General features: G+C 45.8%; 1 long non-coding RNA gene and 1 pseudogene across 1 annotated transcript; both read left to right on the top strand.

Moving 5' to 3' along the window:
• Positions 1-535: 535 nt before the first annotated feature.
• LOC127487902 (serine/arginine-rich splicing factor 11 pseudogene) lies at positions 536-3173 on the top strand (annotated as a pseudogene).
• Positions 3174-10792: 7619 nt separating this feature from the next.
• Positions 10793-20695, top strand: LOC138846959 (uncharacterized). The gene is made up of 3 exons (XR_011384498.1): positions 10793-11050; positions 13134-13225; positions 17343-20695. It is a non-coding gene; the product is annotated as an uncharacterized lncRNA (long non-coding RNA).
• Positions 20696-21203: the final 508 nt, after the last annotated feature.

Genomic DNA, 21203 nt, shown 5'->3' with positions numbered 1-21203 from the left:
CCAGTTCAACCAATAAACTGTAGGACCTGCTCCTGATTGGAGGAGAGCAGCATACTCGGCATTTGCGTAGCAGAGTTGGGATTGGTGGAAGAGGACTATAAAGGAGGAGCGAGACAACATGCACCAGGAGCATCTATCTGAAGGAACATCTAAGAGGAACACCTGTGCAGCCCCCGAGAGAGCTGGCCGGCGGTATGCAGCTCCCCCGCGGAAGTGGGGAAAGTGGCAGGGGGCCCGCCCCTCCACGGAGGTGGAGGGACAGTAGCCAACCCGGGAAGAACCAGCAGCAAACCCGGGGAGGGCCGAGCAGACAAAAGAACAACGCAGGGTCCTGTGTCATTCCTCCACGAAGACGGGGAGCGACATAATGGTGCTGTGACTCGGATAGGAAACCTAGGAGGGAAGAAATGGGAAGAAGTGGGAAAATACTAGCAAAGAGCCTAGGGAAAAGCCGGATGGAAAAGGTGCCGGAAGAAGCTATTGAAAGCCTAGGCATAGACTCGGATATGGACTGTGGGAAAGAAGTTAGGATTTTATGAGCAACACTACCGTCGTCCCCAGCACTGCGGGCCCAGGCCCCAGCGGCGGGCCCGGTGGCGGAGGTGGTGGTGGCGGCGGCGGAGGCGGCGGCACCGAGGTAATCCAGGTGACTAATGTCTCCCCGAGCGCTAGCTCTGAGCAGATGCGGACTCTCTTCGGTTTCCTAGGCAAGATCGACGAACTGCGCCTCTTCCCGCCAGATGATTCACCTCTGCCAGTCTCATCTCGTGTGTGCTTTGTTAAATTCCATGATCCAGACTCAGCAGTTGTGGCACAGCATCTGACAAACACTGTATTCGTTGACAGAGCTTTGATAGTCGTACCATATGCAGAAGGAGTTATTCCTGATGAGACTAAGGCTTTGTCTCTGTTGGCACCAGCTAATGCAGTGGCAGGTCTTCTGCCTGGTGGTGGACTCCTGCCTACCCCTAACCCTCTTACCCAGATTGGCGCTGTTCCTTTGGCTGCTTTGGGAGCTCCTACTCTTGATCCTGCCCTTGCTGCACTAGGGCTTCCTGGAGCAAACTTGAACTCTCAGTCTCTTGCCGCAGATCAGTTGCTGAAGCTCATGAGTACTGTTGATCCCAAGTTGAATCATGTAGCTGCTGGTCTTGTTTCACCAAGTCTGAAATCTGATACCTCTAGTAAAGAAATAGAGGAGGCTATGAAAAGAGTACGAGAAGCACAGTCCCTGATTTCTGCTGCTATAGAACCAGATAAGAAAGAAGAAAAAAGAAGGCATTCAAGATCAAGATCACGTTCCAGGAGGAGGAGGACTCCTTCATCTTCTAGGCACAGGCGATCAAGAAGCAGATCAAGGAGGCGATCACATTCTAAGTCAAGGAGTAGACGACGATCCAAAAGTCCAAGACGGAGAAGATCTCATTCCAGAGAGAGAGGTAGAAGGTCAAGGAGCACATCAAAAACCAGAGACAAAAAGAAAGAAGACAAAGAAAAAAAACGTTCCAAAACACCACCAAAAAGTTACAGTACAGCCAGACGTTCTAGAAGTGCAAGCAGAGATAGACAACGACGACGAAGCAGGAGTGGAACAAGATCTCCTAAAAAACCCAGGTCTCCTAAACGAAAATTGTCTCGCTCACCATCCCCTAGGAGACATAAAAAGGAGAAGAAGAAAGATAAAGACAAAGAAAGAAGCAGAGACGAAAGGGAACGATCAACAAGCAAGAAGAAGAAAAGTAAAGATAAGGAAAAGGAACGGGAAAGAAAATCAGAGAGTGATAAAGATGTAAAACAGGTTACACGGGATTATGATGAAGAGGAACAGGGATATGACAGCGAGAAAGAGAAAAAAGAGGAGAAGAAACCAGTTGAAGCTGGTTCACCTAAAACTAAGGAATGTTCTGTGGAAAAGGGAGCTGGTGATTCGCTAAGAGAATCCAAAGTGAACGGGGATGACCATCATGAAGAAGACATGGATATGAGTGACTGAATGCTGCCTCTTTGGGACTCCAACTGTATACATGCATCAGTGTCATTCCTTTGTGTGATTTCTTAATGCTGTATTTGTTCATCTCAAACCTAGATGTATACAGCTGAGTTATAAATGGTTATAAAGCTTCTGACATTGATATTAGTTATTTACATCAAAAAGCTTTTAGAAAAATGGTACATGGGTAAACAATTCTTGTCATGGTGAAATCTGACTGAGTAAGCAGTTTTACTATTCTAGTGCTGCTTCTTAAATACAAATGAAAAGCTGCATGCATCTACAGCAGGCATGGATTGTTTATGTTGTATGATCTCCTTTCTTAAGTAAGTTCTCTTAGAGTATTTCTAGAATTTGATTCATTGCCATAATAGAGCCATGTAGGGAATGCACTGATTGCATGTTACTGTGGCAAGAATATCCTAAATGTCATTAAAATCTTCCAACATGATGGATCTACTTATGGTCTTGTTTGTTGACATGACAAATTAACATTGTTAGATTACATCTGGAAATGAGCATTTGAGATAGATAATCCTTTGAAGCCTTATGGCTAAATTTTTGTGGCTTTCGTTTAACTTTGAAAGGTTGTCTGTATATGCACTAACCTTTTTTGATGGCTAATTAGGCTTTAATTACAGAAATAAGATTTCAAATAAAACTGTCTTTGGCAGTGAGTAAATAGCTTATTTTGAAGTAGAGTTGTATGCTTTTTCATAAGGTGTTTGGGGATTTTTTTTTTCTGAAATAATTTATTCCACATCTACATCAGTGAAAGCTCTCCAACTATTCGGAGTTCATCTGTAAAATAAAGTTCTCTCTTGTTCTGATTTTCAAAGTTTTAAACTCATTGATGAAAAAGAGGGTAGTGCATTTTAAATTGACCTTCATATGCTTTTAAAATAAGACAAATCTACTTGATAATGTACTTTTTATTTGATCTCAAGATGTATAAAACCAATAAATTTGTGTTAACTATTACTGCAGTAGTAATCATATGCACACAGTGATTCCATGTTATATGCAAAGTAGTTAGGCAACTGTTCCTAGTTACAGGAGTTTCAAGCTTCACTTTTGTGCAGCAAATACAAAAGTAGGCTACAGTCTGTGCCATGTTGATGTACAGTTTCTGAAATTGTTTTACAAGACTTTGATAATAAAACCCTTAAACTTAAAAAAAAAAGAAGTTAGGATTTAAAGTGAAAGCAAGAAGAAACTTAGACTCAGATACGGACTGCAGGTTGAAAGCGAAAGTGAAACCTAGAAGGAACACCACGGACTGTGGGGAGAGGCCAGGAGAAATGAGAGGGGAATATTGTTGTTGGAAGAAAAGTTAGGGAAACATACCGGGTAGAGAAAAATGTTAGGGAAATTGAAGCCGCGGGGGCAGGCCGAGGCGAAGACATAAGCTATCTTGGAATTCTTCAAGTCAGCCCGGGGAGCAAAAGGCGAAAATCTGGAACCAGAGGCAGAGACGTGGGCCACCAGGTTGGAATTCACCAGGTTAGCCCAGGGAACTTAGACTGAATGCCGGTGGCAGAAACGTGAGCTGAGCTGTGTGACTCGCAGAAGCCGCCGCGCGCAGAGAGAGCGCGCGGGGCACAAGTGGGGAGAGCGCACGGGGCGTGGATAGATAGGGAACGTGGGGCTAGCGCGAAGGCCGTGGTGCGGGCGCGAAGGCCATGGAGACCGCGGAGCACGCGCAACCGAGCCGCGCAGAGCCGGGAACACGCCGCAGGGCGAGGCGCCGAGAAGCAGCCTCGGGGCGGGCGCCAGGATGCCACAGGGATAAGAGAAACAGAAGTTTAGAAGTAAAATGAGAGAAATAGGAATGCTGGCAGATAGAAGTAAAATAGGAGAAATAGGAATGCCCGGAGATAGAGAAATAGAGAAAAATAAGGCCTCCCCACAACACGGCAATGAGAGAGCTTGGATTCGGTCTGCCTGATTAGTAAGACGATAAGCACCTGTGGGCGGCTGCAGGTCACCGAAGACAGGCACGTTATCAACATCAATAAGTCTCCCCACAAGACGGCAATGAGAGGGCTTGGATTCGGTTTGCCTGATAGGGCTTGTAAGCACCTGCAGGCAGTTCTAGCAGAGCGGAGCATGCACTGCAGGGCACCGAACACAGCCACGCATCAGCGCCTAAAAACCTCCTCACAACATGGCGAAGAGAGGACCCGGATTCGGTTTGCCTGATTGGTAGGGCTTGTAAGCACCTGTGGGCAACTCTAGCAAGCAGAGCAGAGTGTGTGCCACGGGGCACTGAAGACAGGCGCGTATCAATGCCAAAAATAAAAGGAAAGGGGGATCTGTGGGGAGCAACTCGGACTAGACTAAGTTACTGGAATTAAGACATTCTATGCATCTGCTCTCCCATAATATGGCGCTGGGAGAGGAGGAAACAGCTTCTACACAGCTGCCTCCAGTTCAACCGATAAGCAGCAGGAGCTGACTCTGATTGGAGGAGAGCAGCGTACTCGGCGTGTGGGTAGCAGAGTTGGGATTGGTGGAAGAGGACTATAAAGGAGGAGAGAGACAACATGCACCAGGAGCATCTATCTGAAGGAACATCTAAGAGGAACACCTGTGCAGCCCCCGAGAGAGCCGGCCGGCGGTATGCCGCTCCCCCGCGGAAGTGGGGAAAGTGGCAGGGGGCCCGCCCCTCCACGGAGGTGGAGGGACGGTAGCCAACCCGGGAAGAACCAGCAGCAAACCCGGGGAGGGCCGAGCAGACAAAAGAACAACGCAGGGTCCTGTGTTGTTCCTCCAAGAAGACGGGGAGCGACAATTGGGCTGGTAGAGATGGGGTCCAGTCCCCTACCTTTTGTCCCAGTGTCCTCTCACACTGTATTTCTGCACTGGACACTAAAAACGAACCTTACATTCGCGTCACACCACCAGCACCACCACAGGTGAAAACTGATGCGTGCACTGGTGATTGACAGGATAAAGGAATTCCTCCCTCCAATAGGCATGAGCCCCGCCCTCAGGAGGGGCTTTAAAAGGCAGATGGAGCAGGGCTATCCTCCCTCTCTGCACACTTGAGCCTGGAACCTTGAACTTCAGGATGGCATAGGAAAGTGCAGACCAGGGAGCTCTTGGGCTCTCAGTTGAGCTGCCCTCTCCCCACAAAGGTCTTTTCAAGATGGGGGCACAGATGAAGAGGAGCAACCACCACAAGGACAAGGTGAGACACTGTTTTCTGATTTCCCTGAGAGCTGCCTGCAAAGGCAAGGTAGGTCCTTGGGATGTCAGGGTGAGTGCGGAAGGCGGTTTGGAACCTGGCAACTGGTCTGTGTGTGTGATAGAGGGTTTCATTTTGAAGTGGGAAATGGGAAATAGCTGGTAGCTCCAGGGGCCTATTGAGAAATGTGGCAGCAATGAACCTATGGAAATCTAATGTGCTCATTTCCCTTTGATCCTGGCTTAACTGGCTCAGCCAACAGGATGCCAGAAACTTGAAATCTGAGACAAAACGGGGCCAGGGGACAAAATGCATACATGTTATTAGTTTTTCAATCTCATGACCAATATCTGAGACATGTAACTAAAGAAGGAACGTTTCTTTCAAACCACATTTTGGAAATTCACAAGAAAAGTCTTCATGTCCCTAATAGTTCATGGCCCGACTGCTCTGGCATTTTACGAGGAGTATGGCAGAAAGGAGTATGGAGGAAAACTCACATGACAATCCAATCTGTCAGGGAGCTTGCTGTGCACGTGATCTCTCCTTATTCAGATACCAAGATTCCAACAGCCGGGCTCCTCCTTCCCAACATCACCCAGTCTAAACATTGTCCACGTCTCAGGTTATTCCCCACCCTTGATCCATTTCTATTTTCATTAGATTTCCCCTTAATGATTTTTCTTAAAGAGATTTATTTATCTGAAAGAGGTACACAGAAGGAGAAGCAGAGTTTGAGAGAGATCTTCCACCTGCTGGTTCACTCCCAATTGGTAGCAACATCCAAAGCTGTGCTCGTCAATAACCAGGAGCCAGGAGCTTCTTCCACATCTCCTTCAAGGGTGCAGGGGCTCAAGCACTTGAGCTATCTTCCACTGCTTTCCCAGGCCATAGCAGAGAGCTGGATTGGAAGTGGAGCAGCTGGGACTCGAACCAGTTCTGTAATGGGATGGCAGCACTGCAGACCGTGGGTTTTCCTTCTATGCCACAGAGCTGGCCCCTTCCCCTTAACACTTGAAGTATATAGTTCGATTTTGTAGACAAAGAGATTCACAAACAACCTTTGGAGGACACAAATTTTATACACGTGGGGAATTTTTATTTTATTTTGTGGGGAAACTCAGTCATACGTACTCTCTTTTGATGGAGGATCAAAGCCCAGTCCACATGAGGAGAAGTCCCAGGAAAGGAAGCTCAGAGGCAGAAGCAGCGTGGCCAGAGCAGGTCGGTTCAGACTCACCTGGAGCGAGAAGGTCATAGGGTGCTGTGGCACAGTCTTCTCTGGGAGACAGGGGCCCTGAGACCAGATGGGTCAGCAGCACCTCAGAGATGCTGGGGTACGGGGACCAGAGGGGAAGGGAGCACTGGTGGGAGGCGCTGCTCCCTGTGTCCTGGATAGACCTGGGCTGTGGCTGTGCCTTTGGAGGCAGGCACTCCAACTCCCTGTGTTTTGCAGAATCAGAGTCCAGCTGTGACGGGGTGAGCTCCAGGAAGAGGCAATCAGTTCTGAGGACAGCAGCCACACGATGACAAGTAGCATCGTGCTTTCTCTACCTAGAGGGTCAGGACCAGGGAGCTTATCCAAGGTTGGGAAGGGAGGGGTTGTCAGAGATTGAGAGCAGTTTAGAGATCCCGAGAGCATGTGAGGGGGAGGATGGGTGCTGCCTGGGTTCCTGCTGGAGTCCATTGTGGGGAAGGAAGTGCAGGATTCGGTGGGGTTCACGTGAAGGGGGCAGGACTTAGGTTTTAGGGCCCAAGGAGCTGTGCTGAGTGTCTCCCGTGTGTCTCTGCAGGCAGCTGTGTGCAAGAGCTCAGCGTGACTTTGCAAAAGAAAGCAAAACCTTCAGACGATGGAAATGACAGAGGAATTCAGGAGGCGCATGTGGAACCTCGCAGGGGATCCTCCAGGGCCCGCCCTGGGCACAAGAGGATGCACAGTTCCAGGTCCCCAGCAGACCATCCACCGCCCCTTCGGAAGAGCCTGGTGACCTCCCTGCGCTCTGTGTCTGAGGTCATTTATGAAGATTTAGCCCGGGTGCAGGCGCAGCAGGCGCAGTTCCCGCTGACCCAGGAGCAGCTATTTGCTCTGGCACAGCTCCACGGGCATATATGCAGTGTCATGCAGAGCTGCTATGCGCTGGCCTCGCAGGCGGCCTGGGCCTTCCCTGCCCAGGGCTGGCTCCTCCGGGTCCAAGCCCCGGCTTCGGCCTCGGCCCCAGCCCCGGCCCTGGAGCGCATGCCTGCTGTCCAGTCGCGGGCACCTGCTCAGAGCTCCTCCCAGGCGGGGGAAGGCCAGCCCTCTGCTTAGCAGGAAGAACCTGAGGCACACAGGGCATCAGACTAATCTTGTGCTGGGGAGCCCGCATGGTGGACACTAGAGGGCGCATCTCTGACACACAGAAAGCCTTGCAGCTGCTACTTCTCCGCAAGCCCAGCAGAGACCCTGTAGTGGGGATGAGCTGAAGCCTGAGGGAATCTGGGTGGCCATAGGAAAGGAACTGGAGCGACTTCCTTGGAATCAGGAACCTGTTGTGTCCTTGAGGAGGCCATGACAGAAGAATGTCGGTTTTTACATTACCAATCTGAATCCTTGTAACTGACTTGAATTTTTAAATGAAGCACATATTAAGAGGTCATCATTGACACTTGTGCATTTTTGTCAATGTAAAGTTTTCTACCTGGAGAAGCTCTGGGGAGGTGCTGTGCTCAGGAGGACTCTGAGGGGAGATGACAGGGTGGGTCTGTGTGAGACAGGGCCTCAGAACGAGTGGGTGTCTGAGGGTGGGCAGAGACGGTACCCAGACGTCTGAAACCAGTGTTGATCAAGCGTGGACAGTTTCTTGCCCCACCGGAATTTGACGCTGTGACTGTGTGATTTTATTCTGCTGAAACCACTTTCAATTGATAACATAAGTTTCAGATGTTAGAGATGAATAAGATGTGTTATCTTCATAAAATTATTTTCATGTATTTATATGAACATGGGTACATGAATGTTCTTCCAAATCTTAATAAAAAAGAATTGAAGACCAATTTAATTTAATAGAAGTTTTATTGATTTAAACGAATGAATTCTTTATTTATTGTGACTTAGTAATGGTCACAGAGGGAGAGGCAAAAAGAGAGTGAGAAATTTCATCTGCTGGTTCTCTCGGCAAATGGCTGATTGGCTGGGGCTGTTCAAGGCAAAAACTAGGAGCCTAGAACTCCAACAGATTTCTCACGCGTGTGTCAGTGTACCGGGTACTTGGATCTTCACCCATGGCTTTGGCAGGCACATTAGCAGGGATCTAGATCAGAAGCAGAGCAGCCAGGATGTGAACCCACACCTCTATAGACTATGCTGCTGTGCCAAATAGTGGCTTAACCTACATAGCTACAATTTGGCTAGTTCTGTGTCAATTTTTGAACCCATGCTGAGATCAGTAAATAGCGCAGAGTATTTATTATTTACGGAGAGAAGTCGAGACAGATAGAGAGAGGTCTTCCATCCACTGGTTCACTCCCCAGTTGGCCTCAATGGCCTGAGCTGCACCTGTCAGAGGCTAGGTGTGAGGAGCTTCTTCCAGGTCTCCCACATGGAAGCAGGGGCCCAAGGACCTCGGCCATCTTCTGCTGTTTTCCTAGACCATAGCAGAGACATGGATCAGGAGAAGAGCACCCAGAGGTAGAACCAGTGCCCATATGGGATGCTGTTACTTCAGGCCAGGGCTTTAACCCACTGCACCACAGTGCCAGCCCCCAACCTTGTGTTTTGATTGTTGGCCTGAGTCCATGGGCAGGGTCCAAAGCTCTGTGTTACAATCATGGCCCTGTTCTCCTCCTCAGCTAGACCTTTGGTGCTGAGCACCCTCTACAATGCTTCCTGGCCTCCCAGGATGACTAGGGAGTATGAGGCAAATGGCCAGTTACCATTTCCAGCTGGGTTTTCTGCTATCCCAGGCGTCAGTTGTTAATTAGGTTTTAACCAAAAGCTCTGAGAATCTCACTTGATCTAATCATGGCCATCACTTTCAAGATAAATGAACTTTTTTTTTTATTTTCACCTACTTTTTTTATTATCAACTATGTGTGTTTGTATAACATTGACTCTGTTTTCCCTCAGAAACATTTTAGTTAAATTATACAAATTTCATAATTACAACTTTAGAAATACAGTGATTTTTTTCCCCACCATATGCACCACCATCCCTCTTTCCCCTCCCTTTCCTATGCCCATTCTTATTTTTTACTAAGATCTATTTTGAATTATCTTTATAAACATATGATTAATTCTATGTTAAGAAAAGAGTTCAACAATAGTATAAAAAAAAACTTCCTCAGTAGTCGAGAAAAAGAAAAAGAGCTGTTCAAAGCCATTGCTTCTCAAGGTGTCAATTTCACTTCTATAGATTGGTTTTAAGTGATTTATTAGTTATCACAGGTCAGGCAGAACATTTGGTATTTGTCCTTTGGTGATTGGCTTATTCCACTAACTACATTGACTAATTTGAAATTTGTCATTTCTGAACATTTGGGAATTTAAACACATCTGTTCAAAATTTAACAGTATTTATTATTCTATCATGTGCCAAACATTTGTAAAAATGCCAACATCCTCATTGATCCTGCAACTTGAAATTAGGGCAGGGTCAGAAAAATGCTTCAGCATGGTAACTGGGCTGGAATTCAGATCAGGACCAGTTCTGTCCCTGTGCCCTCTAGTTCTATTATCCTGATTTTTGGCACAAAGATTGGACATTACATCTGGGTCCCCACTCCAGCCACAGACCAAAGATTTTTATTGAGACACTGGTCATCAACAGTAGAAAGGAATGTCTTCCACCCATAGAAGAGAGCCATGACCAGAGCAGAGGCTTTAAAAGGTAGATGGAGAAGGGCCATCCTCACTCTTTGGACACTTGAGTTCAGGATGGGACTGGGAATTGAGAGCATGCCCCTGAGCAACCACCTTCCCCGCAGATGTCTCTTAAAGATGAGAGCACAGATGAGGAAGGGCAATTACTGGAAGGAAAAGGTGAGACACTTGCTTCTGATTTCTCTGAGCTATGTGCAGAGTCAAGGTAGAGATGTGAGATGTCTGCAAGGAATGTGGAAGGTGATATGGAATCAGGAAACTGAGTTGTGTATCTTTGGGTGGGTGTAATTTTGAAATGGGGAATGGGAAATGGCTTGAAGCTCCAAGATATATTGAGAAATGTGGCAATGAACCTGTGACCCCTAATCTTTTTGTTTGCCTTTGACACTGGTATAACAGGGCTAAGGTAACAAAATGACTCGGAAACATGAATCAGGGACAAATCTGGAGAACTCCATGTGTCTGGAAGTTATTAGATTTTCATTCCTATAACAAATATGGGGGAGAAGGTACTAAGGAAGGAAGGTTCACTTTAATCCACATTTTGAAACTTCACAGTAAAAGGCTGGGTGACCCATGAGTTTGATAATCCCTTTATTCTGGCCTCTGATGAAGGTGGCTGGAAGTGCCAAGGAAAATCACATGATAATCCAGGAAGCAAATGTGATTTCCCCTTGTACAGACACCTTGATTCCAACAGGGGGTTCCATTGTGACAACATAATCCAATCCCAGCATTTCCAGTCACCCTCAGCATGAGAATTAGATCAACACTCCACTCTTGCTCAATTTCCATTATTGTTACCATTAATCATTTAAGCATTAACAGAAGACTTTTGGGACAAAGAGAATAATATACTGGATGTGAGTGGACAGGAAAACTTAGATCCGAGTTATATTATGGGGAAAGTCAGTCACTTGGACTCCTTTTGATCTAGGATCAGAGCCCAATGCCAGTGAGGAGATGTCCCAGACTACTAAGCTCAAAGCCAGAAACAGCATTTTTGGATCAGGTAAGATGTGATGGTCCTGAAGTGAGGAGGGACAAAATATGGTATGACACAGTCTCCTGTGTCAGGGAACAGTGATCTGGTTGGCAGCCAGGACTTCTAAATACTGCAGTGTGGGGAACAGAGGTGAAGACAGAACTGGTGACAAATGGTGCTCCTTGCGTGTTCTGGATGGAAGAGGGTTGTGGCAGTCCATCTGGAGGCCACCACTCAAACTCTCTATCTCAGAATCTGAATCTAGCTGTGATAGGGTGAACTCTAAGAATAGGAAAATCAGTTCGAAGGACAGTCGTCATGTCAGCATAGAGTGGATCTTGCTTTCCCCACCTCGGGGCAGCGTTGGGCTGGAAGGTGATTGTTAGGGTCTGAGTGGTTGAGAAGAGGATGGTGCAGCCTTCTGGAGTCCAGGGGGTGGGGGAGAAGGGAAGAGTTAGGTGGGGTTCACTTGAAGGCACCTGAATTCAGACTTTAGAGCCCAAGGAACCAATACTGGTCTCTTGGGTGTGTTTTACGCAGGCAACTGTGTGTATATGCTCAGTGTGACTTTGCAAAGGAGGCAGAAACCTTCGGACTCTGGAAACCACACAGAAATTCAGCAAGCTCCTGATGACCATCACAGGGGATCCTGGACGGTCCACCCTGGGCACAAGACGAAGCACAGATCCTGGTCCCAAGCAGACCAACCACCACCCTTTGGGGAGAATCTGATAACCTCTCTGCACTCTCTGCCGGAGGCAGTTTATGAAGATGTTGCATGAGCACAGGTGCAGCAGGAGCAGTTCCTGTGGATCCAGGAGCAGCTGTGCACACTGGAGCAGCTTCCTGGGTCTCTACGTGCAGCTCTGCACTGGCCTCACAGGCATCCTGGGCTGTGCTGCTCAGTGCTTGCTCCTTCTGGCCCCTCAGCCTGAGCTCTGCAGTCGTTCACTCGCTTGTGTTCATAGCTTCACCAGGGATGAGAAAGGCCAGTCACACACTGTGCAGGTGGCAACTGAGGCAGGCAGAGGATTCGATTAGTTGTGCTGCCAGCTTGGGTCATGTTCAGTAGTGGATGTATCTCTGGTGGAGACAAAGACTTGCTTTTGCTCCTTCTCAGGATGACCCGCGGAGACCCAATATTCAGGAATTGTTGATTGGTGACAGAATGGGGGCAGTACTGGGAAAGCAACTTGATTGACATCCTCAGAATTATAAACCTGTTTAACCTAGGTGTATGATGGCGAGAATGTTAAATTTCATGTTAATCGTTGGTTGTCTTGCAACAGTCATACTTAAAAAAAAAAAGATTTATGGGAGCTGGCACCATGGTGCAATAGTTTAATCCTCTGCCTGTGGCACTGGCATCCGATACAGACACCGGTTCTAGTCCCGGCTGCTCTCTTCCAATCCAGCTCTCTGTTATAACCTGGGAAAGCAGTAGAAGACAGCGTGAGTGCTTGTGCCCCACACCCACATGGGAGGCTGGGAAGATGCAGCTGGCTCCTTGCTTTGGATTGGTGCAGCTTCAGCCATTGCAGCCATCTGGGGAGTGAACCAGCAGAAGGAAGACCATTCTCTGTCTCTCCCTCTCACTGTCTGTAACTCTACCTCTCAAATAAATAAATAAAAGATCTTTTAAAATATTTATTTATTTGAAAGAGTTACAGAGAGAGGTAGAGAGAGAGAGTGTGAGAAGAGAGAACAGAGAACAGAAAAGAGAGAGAAGAGAGAGAGAGAGCTTTTTCATTCTTCTGGTTCACTTCCCAAATGACTGCAACGGCCAGAGCTGAGCTGATCTGAAGCCAGGAGACAGGAGCTTCCACCAGGTCTCCCATGAGGGTGCAGGGGCCCACGGACTTGTGCCATCTTCCACTGCTTTTCCAGGCCATAACAGAGAGCTGGATTGGAAGAGGAACAGCCAGGATTTGAGCCAGTGCCCATATGGGGTGCCAGCACTGCAGGCTGGGGCTTTAGTCCACTGTGCTATAGCGCCGACCCAAAAAGTCATGCATTTTTTAAAAATAATCAGATAAATGTTAAAGAGGAATCATTTACACTTCTGTGGGTTTTTTCTTTTTCTTTTTCTTTTTTCTTTTTGGTCTTAAAGCTTTTAGGCTTGGAGAAGTCCTTGTGAAGTGGGACGAGTAGTCACCAGGAGAACTTTGACCTCCTCTAGTCTGCTCTGAGGGAGATGACAAGGTGGGTCCACCTGGTACAGGGATTCAGAAGTGGGTGGTTATCCCACAGTGGGCATTGGTGGGTCTTAGGCTTCTTTTTTATTTTTTTGACAGGCAGAGTGGACAGTGAGAGAGAGAGAGAGAGACAGAGAGAGAGGTCTTCCTTTTTCTGTTGGTTCACCCCACAATGGCTGCTGCGGCTGTTGCGCTGTGGCCAGCACACTGTGCTGATCCAAAGCCCGGAGCCAGGTGCTTCTCTTGGTCTGCCATGTGGGTGCAGAGATCAAGGACTTGGGCCATCCTCCACTGCACTCCCGGGCCAGAGCAGAGAGCTGGACAGGAAGAGGAGCAACCAGGACAGAATCTAGCACCCAGACCGGGACTAGAACCCGGGGTCCTGGTGCTGCAGGTGGAGGATTAGCCTATTGAGCCGTGGTGCCAGCCTCTCAGGCTACTGAGACCTTTGCTGGTCAAGTATGGACTGTCTGTGTTGCCCAAAAAGAAGCTGACACTGAGATTCTTTGGGATTTTATTGTGTTGCAGCCACTCTTTTTTTCCATTTTATGATATAATGTGACAAGCAATTTAACCTAAATCCCTAGAATCTTCTGGAACAATTATATTAGCTATTAAGCAGTTAATTCATAACAATACAAAAGCAACAAAATCATAACTTTAGAGACAGGCATTTGATGTAGTGGTTGGGATGCTGACTGGGACACCTCCATCCTATATTGAAATACTGGGACCGCTGCCCAGTCCAACTCCTGACTACCAGATTCTTGCTAGTGCACACCCTAGAGGCAGCAGTGACAGCCCAAGTGTTTGAATCCCTTCCATAGAGCTGGATTGGTGATTCATGATTCTGGATTCTCTTCCCTCCCCAAAGGTTGCTATGCTTATTTGGGGAGTGAAACAGCAGATGGTACTTCTCGTCTATCTCTGTCTCTTAAGTCAATCATAAAAATAAAACAGTAATACTTCCATTAGTGCGTGGGCCTTCAGAGAGCCTAACAAGAATCTGATGGAAACTGACAAAACTGAATCTAAACTCTCTTAAAAACCTCCCTTCACTGGTACTGAGCCCACAATGCTGAGTCTCTTGTGACTATGTGTTATTTTGTGGGTGATTTCTTTTGTTTACCATAATAACTTCAATATCCAGCTATGCTGATACAAATATCAGCTGTTCACTGTTCCCATGCTGAATAGTATTTCTTTGCATCTATTTACCTCTTTAAAAACTGGTCGTGGACATCGGGTGGATTCTACTTTTTGTATTTGGAGTAATACTTTTGGAAACTATGATATACAGCATTTTTTTCACCTATGGCATATCACTCATCTGAGTTCTGAGTCACTTAAAAAGTCTACATGATCTAGAGGAAAGAGATTATCCCACTTCCTCATTATTTGGGTGAAATACTACCTTTTCTTCTGGTGATATTTTGTTCATTTCATAGCTTTATTGAGATAGTGTCCACTCATTGAACTATATATTACAGCGCACAACTTGATGTTTTGATAGATGTGTATATGGTGACATGTTCAAAATGTACCTAAGTAACACATCTATCAACTCTTCTTTTTTCATTTAATTTTAATTAATTTTTAACAGATTCTCTAATATGATTTGTACATACACATCTAAGAAAATAGTGATATTCCCTTTCTTCCACCCTGCCTCCCACTCTTATTTCTTCTACCATTTGTTTTGTTTTTCAGTTTTTGAGAGTAAATATTTTAAATGTACATTTCAAGAAAAGGCTTAATAATTCACTAAATAAGAATTTTAACAAGTAAAAATCAAATAAAAACCTCTAGTTTAGTGATAATTATACATTACATATTTTGTACTCTATTGGTTACCACAGATCAGGAAAAAAATACAGTATTGTTTTTTTTGAGATTGGTTTCTTTCACTAAGTATGATTATTTCCAGTTGTATCAGCTTGCTGCAAAAGACAGGATGTTACTATTTTTTTGTTGTTGTTTTGTTTTGTTTTTTTTTTACAGCTAAATAATATTCCATAGTGTATATAGCCCACATTTTCTATATCCAGTCATTGGTTGCTGGACATCTGGCTTGATTCTATATCTTAGCTATTGTGCAGTGAGCTCTAGTAAACATGGGGGTACACATAACTCTTTCATATGCTGATTTCATTTTGTTTGGGTAAATTCTTAGGAGTAGGATGCCTGGGTTAAATGGTAGATCTATTTTCAGCTTTTTTAGAAATCTCCATACTGTCTTCCACAATGGTTGTACTAGGTTACATTCCCACCAACAATTAGGTTGGGTACCTTAGGATACCTTTTCCCCCATATCTTCCCCAGCATTTATTATTTTTTGATTTCTGTATTAGAGTCATTGTAACTGGGGTGAGGTGAAACCTCATTGTGATATTTATTTGCATTTCTCTGATGGCTAGTGAACCTGAGGTTTTTCTCATGTGTCTGTTGGCCATTTGGATTTCATCTTTTGATAAAATGTCTGTTCAAATCCTTTGCCAACTTCTTAATTGGATTGCTTGTTTTGTTGTTGTTGAGAATCCCATTTGCCTATTTTTACTTTGATTGCCCATGCTTCTGGGGGCCTTTTCCAAGAAGTCTTTGCCTATGCCAATGTCTTGCAGATTTTCTCCCATGTTCTCTAGTAATTTGATGTTATCAGGTTATAGATTAAGATCCCTGATCCATTTTGAATTGATTTTTGTAGAATGTGTAAGGTATGGGTCTTGTTTCATACTTTTACACATGCAGATCCAATTTTTCCAATACCACTTGTTGAGGAGACATTCCTTTCTTCAGGGATTGATTTTACCTCTTTTATCAAAGGTTAGTTGATTGCAGAGGTGTGGATTGATTTCTGGAGACTCTATTATGTTGCAGTTATCTACACATCTATTTTGGTGCAAGTACCAGGTTGTTTTGATTATAATTGCCTTTATAGTATGTCTTGAAGTCAGGTATTGTGATACCTCTAGCTTTGTTTTTGTTGTCTAAATTGCTTTAGCTATTCATAGTCTCTTCTGTTTCCATATGAATTATAGCATCATTTTTGCATTTTTGTAGATATGAGAAGGATTTGGTATTTTGATTGGGATCACATTGAATCTGAAAATCGCTTTGGTAGTATGGACATTTGGTTTATGTTAACTCTTGCAATCCACAGGCATGGAAAATTTTTCCAGTTTTTACATTTTCTTCTATTTCTTTCTTTCATGTTTTGTAATTTTCATTGTAGAGATCTTTCGCATTATTGGTTAAATTAATTACAAGGTAAGCCATTCATCCTCCTCCTGGGTTGTACTCTGTATAGTCTTCAATCCCACATAGCTGTCTGTATCTCGAGAAATGGCCACTAGAGGACAGAAAGAACTGCTTCTCTTGAAAGTTCTTCCAGGCTTGGGCAAGCCTAATTTCTGTTAGGCAATGCCGTTATCCATTGTATACATGTAGCTATCTTTATCTTGCAACTATTTTTCTTCAGTTTTATTTCCTAAACAAACTCTCATCTCTACATAGTGTTACCAAAGCACCTTCTAAATAGTAATCACCTTGATTTTCAACTCTTGCATATTTTCAGACTCTATAAATAATCAATAAAAACATTTATGAACAAAGTTTATGAGAATACTTTTTATACCAATATTTTGGCTTTTTCAAGGAAACATAAGAATTCCCTTCCTCACATCACTTCAATTAATGTACTTAGATAATTATAAAATGAAAGCACATACTTTATTAAAATAGTGTTACATTATACAAAATATATAAAATTGTCTTATAACTCACTGCCCCCATGAGAATTCATGGTTAAGTTTTTTGTACTTCAAAATTCTCTATGAATGCTTCTCACAGAGTTGGAGGGGAAGAAAGAAGTGTGTGTATGTATGTGTGTAATATGTATGGGTAAAAGTGGAAGTAAAAGATAAATTTATGTTGGTGGAAAAAATTTCTTAACCGATGCAGAGTTTTCCTTTTAGTAAATGTGCTGCTGTAGTGAGCGTTATGCAGAACTTTCAAAAAATACTTATTTATTTATTTGAAAGAGTTTAGAGATAGAGAAGGAGAGAAAGAGAAAGAGATCTTTCTGCTGGTTCACTCCTCAAATGACCTCTTCCTGAATTTCACAGAGAAGGAATTGCAAATCCCATGCCCAGAAGGAAATGAAGAGGGAGGAGGAGAGGAAGAGAGAGAAGGCACGGAGGTCAGTATCTGTGGACACAGCCTGTCCCGTAACAGGTGGTCCATTCCCACCCTTCTCTAATTCACACAGTGCTGCTGTGAAGAGAAACAGATTGCATCATTTAAAAATTATTGCCATCCAAATTATGGACCTTACTGCCTTCTCATGTTCTCAGGTGTATGTAGTTGATAATTCAACTATATTAATGTTAAACCACCATACTCTAGTCTAAGGGGGACCAAATATGGTCATGCCTGGATCCTTTTTTTTTATGAGTTCTGTGGCCCTGAGAAAGTCCTTGTTTCTTTCCTAGTCTTCCCAGTCCCCCCTCTGCTCAACTGGAATAATTCCAGCATCCTCATTCTTGGCTTCTCATGGGGCATATGGCATATAAACCCATGAGCTAATACCAATGCAGCTAATGCACAGACTTAGAGATGGACGAACTGAATTATGAAATGAGCTGGGACACAACATGGGATACTACTAAATACAGCTCTGGTCAGCAGAACGGCATGACCTTGTGAAAGTCGCTTCATTTCCTTCACTTCTTGGCTTCATTTCCTAGTCTGCATTAGATTTGAGTTGACCTGAGTTGCAATGTAGATATCATCTTCCTCTGGCATTAAATATTACAACGTCCACCCTTTGTATTTGGAATCAGACCCAAATTCCTCCCCCTTACCTAAGTACTGGGCAGTCGCCATGTGGTTTACTATGACTCCTACCTCCTGGTGTGCACAGCCCCCCTGCAATCCCTCCCCTAGGAGTTACACAAAGTTGGTGACTTCTGTCTGTCTCTGTCCTACATTCCTCACCTCTCCGCCTGCCTTGGTACCTTCCTCTAGGGAAACAACCTGAGGTATAATGAGCTGTTCTGTGGAGGGGCCCCAATCACAAAGAACTGAGGGAGGGCCATGGAAGCAGAATGAAGAGATTCCAGCCAAGCTTGAATCTTTCCAATAACTTACTAATAAGCTTGGAAGTGAATCTTGCCTAAGCAGCCTCGGTTGAGATAGCAGTGCCAGCTTTCCGTGAGCCCTCCAGGCAGAGGCACCAGGCTTATCTCTGCTTGGAACCTACTGCACAGTAACTGGGAGATAATGTCTGCTGTTGTAAGTTGCTGAATTGGGGATAGGAGTGATGTCATCACATAACAATAGATGAGTAGCACTGTCTTCCAGGCCCCAGAGCCTGTCCCTCTCCGCATTCCTTGTTCTCCAGCTCACCTACAATTCTCTGCATCCACCCTGGCTGCGTTTGTAACCTCCTCTCTGGCTCAACTCATGCCTGCCTCTACCTCTGTATCTCTGCATAGTTGTGCCTCCCCCTAACACATTGCTCCCAGACTTGTGCAAAGCTGGATCTCTGAGATGCAGGAAAAGTGTTCTCTCCCTGAGGCCTTCCAGATACTCTCACCTACTCCCCTCTCGAGTTCCTCTCACAGTGTCCTCCTTCACTCCTCTATAGCACTTGCTCCTCTTTTTCACACCATTCTCCTTCTGTGCTTCTGTCCTCTCCTATCAGACTGAGCCCCTGGCAGGATCCATTTCAGATTTTTTTCAGAGCCTCACTCAGGTCCTAACATTGTCCCTCCATGAGGTTGCTGCTGAGGGTACAGGTGCTGAATAGACATGAGAGGAACTCATGGGCAGCTCATAGCGTGGGGGTGGACACTAGCAACAGGAGGTGCCAGGTGGATGTGAGTTAAGAGGACACCCGGAATGACCTTTGGAGGCTTTACCCTGGCAATAGCTGCTTCACTGAGCACAGTGGGCTCTGCCATCCTTGCCTGCTCAGCTCAAACACTATGGCCCCAGGTAGGAAATCAGAAACAAAATCTTCACATGGTGTTGAGTGTCCACATTAGGAGTCCAGGACTGAAGGGGATGAAGGAGCACGACCTGCAAGCACTAGTAACAATGAGAGGGACCTCAGAAGACTCCCTTGTCTCACTCTTTTTTCTGCCTCTGGAGGCATCCAGGTCACTCACTGCAGCTGGGGTAATGACTCTTGTCCTGCACCCACTGAGGGACTTGAGGCTCCAACAAGGGCTGTGTTGGCCCTGGAGAAATGATCCTGAGCTCGGCCACATCCTGCACCACCCAAATCCTCTTTACCCCAAGCCCCACATCTTTCTGCTTGGGAGGACCCACCCTGGGGTTGAAGGCATTTCCAAAATCTCAAGGGGCAGTAGATTCATTGATGGAGAATCAAGGCCAATAGAGATTTTTGAGAGCCTATGGAATTCTCCGGGTCACATACTCCCAGCCCAGGACCCTAATTGTAGAAAGGAAAGCTGAGGCCATCTCTCATATTTTTTTGCCCCATATACAACGGATTGGCCCTGGAAATCATACCCTAGACCCAACTATTCTGGCGACTGCCACAGAATCACAGATCTTGTCTGCCTGAAGTGCTCTGGAGATAGCTCCTGCCAGGGGAGAAACAGAACATAGAGGAAGCCACTCACACACACACACGCACACATGCACACACGCACACATACACACACATACACATACATACACGCACACATACACATGCATGCATGGTAGGCACCAGCTACGTTGCTAGGAGATGGCAAGCCTGGAGCCACTTTCCTAGCCAAAGAACCCGACCACTTGTTTGATTCTAGAAGAACACCACACATGATGTCTCCAGCCAATCAGGATGAGTTCCATCAACCAATCAGGGGGCTTGCAGTGCACGTGGGGTCTCCAAGTAACCAACATGGCTGCTGCTATCCTCACCAACTGATCAGAGACAGCTGTCACTAACAGCACAACACCAAGAATGACGAAGATCCCTGTTCTGGGGCTGGGCACCTGGAAGGTGAAATGGTCTGGCATGCCGGAAGTGGCCGCCTCTTCTGCCACTGCACGCCTGACTTAAGTGAATTCTGGAGGGTGGGGGCTGGGCTCTGGATGGGTGAATCTTCGCCTTGGGGTCTCCGGCACCCAGAACTTACCAGGCTTCTCGCCCTACTCCTCAGACCCCGGCCCCTCCACCTGATACGGATCCAAACTGGGATCCGTAGCGGGTCTGGGAAGTCGCTTGTGCCATGCTAGAGGTCCACTCCTGCCTGAGGAAGACACGGCTATTAACCTAAAATGGCATCCCGCTATGACGTGAGCAGGACTGAAACTTTTGTAAAACAAATTTTAGTAAATTATCTGAGAATCTGGTGGCAGTTATGGCATTTCAGAGTCACTTTTAATATTTTAAACCTCCTATTTTTTAGCATTTTGTCTGTTTTTGAGTTTAGGGTTATGCTGAAGAGTTTAGAACACTTGCTTTCTTATTACATTATTACACGGCTATTAAACCTTCATTTATTCTTGAATTTTTAATTTATTTCTAGAAACCTTTCCATTTCATGTTATTGTTCTAATAATATATATGTATAGCTATAGGTAATATTTTCTTTTAAGTTTATTGGGTATGCACATCCTTCCTTTTCATATCATTTTACAAAGTGGGCTTCTATTGATTAATCTTTCCCAAAGATTGATCGGTATGTGTGACGGAGGGTTTCATTTCGAAGTGGGAAATGGGAAGTAGCTGGTAGCAGCTGTTTGCGCTGGCACAGCTCCGCGGGCCTCTATGCAGCGCCATGCAGAGCTGCTATGTGCTGGCCTCGCAGGCGGCCTGGGCCTTCCCTGCCCAGGGCTGGCTCCTCCCGGCCCAAGCCCCGGCCTCCGCCCGGGCCCCGGCCCCGGCCCCGGAGCACATGCCTGCTGTCCAGTCGCGGGCACCTGCTCAGAGCTCCTCCCAGGAGGGGGAAGGCCAGCCCTCTGCTGAGCAG

This window comes from Oryctolagus cuniculus, chromosome 19, assembly GCF_964237555.1.
Source record: "Oryctolagus cuniculus chromosome 19, mOryCun1.1, whole genome shotgun sequence".
Taxonomy (NCBI): Eukaryota; Metazoa; Chordata; class Mammalia; order Lagomorpha; family Leporidae; genus Oryctolagus; species Oryctolagus cuniculus.
This window is presented reverse-complemented; position numbering and strand designations above follow the sequence as displayed.